This window comes from Pygoscelis adeliae, unplaced genomic scaffold (genome assembly GCF_000699105.1).
Source record: "Pygoscelis adeliae isolate BGI_AS28 unplaced genomic scaffold, ASM69910v1 Scaffold326, whole genome shotgun sequence".
Taxonomy (NCBI): Eukaryota; Metazoa; Chordata; class Aves; order Sphenisciformes; family Spheniscidae; genus Pygoscelis; species Pygoscelis adeliae.
In genome coordinates this window covers 325,047-325,665 of record NW_008824937.1, presented here as the reverse complement: position 1 = coordinate 325,665, position 619 = coordinate 325,047, and the positions used below count along the sequence as shown (strand labels likewise).

At 51.1% G+C, this 619-nt stretch overlaps 1 long non-coding RNA gene across 1 annotated transcript in view; it reads right to left on the bottom strand.

Annotated features, from left to right (window-relative positions):
- LOC103918113 overlaps positions 1–619 on the bottom strand; it is a 1,261-nt gene extending 642 nt beyond the window's left edge. Inside the window, exons 1-3 of the long non-coding RNA XR_663668.1 lie at positions 588–619; positions 392–482; positions 27–253 (exon numbers count right to left, since the gene is read on the bottom strand). This is a non-coding gene — a long non-coding RNA (uncharacterized LOC103918113). The remainder of the gene's footprint in view (positions 1–26; positions 254–391; positions 483–587) is intronic.

Sequence of the window (619 nt, the reverse complement as noted above, 5' to 3'; positions counted from 1 at the left end):
TTTTCTCACACTGTCTTCTCCTGGATGTTTTTTTTTTTTTTAAATCTTTTAAATTAAAAAACCCAAAAAAACCCAAAAAACAACAAAACAAATAAAAATAATAACATAAAATAAAAAAATTCGCCGTTGTCCCAAGTGGATTCAAGTTTCTGGGTTTTATTTTTGTCTTCTCAAGGAATTTAAAGTCAGCCCAAAACTCCAGGCGGGGCAGGGGGGGCGGGGAGAGGAGGTACAGCAGGTATAGCAAGGTGCCCTGCAAAGGCAGAGAGAGACGATCCCGGGTGAGGAGCAGGAGCCACGGCCGCCCCATCCCACCCCATCCTCCCCTCCTGGCCCAGGATTCAAACCCAGCATGGGTAAATTACATTTGAACAGCCCGCCGCAGGCTCACCTTAGAGAGAAGTCAGCAAGCATGCCCGGCGGGTCAATCAGAAGGATGCTCCGGGCAAGATCTGTTCACTTCAAACCATGAGTCTATACAGCTGGAGAGAGGGGAGAGCGTCACCACCATGCCGCCGAGCCTCGGGATGTCCCCCGCCTGTCCCCCGGCCACCCGCCTGGCTGTGTCCCCTCACACACGGAGGTACCTTTTGTGATAAATGCAGAGGCAGGGCAGCCT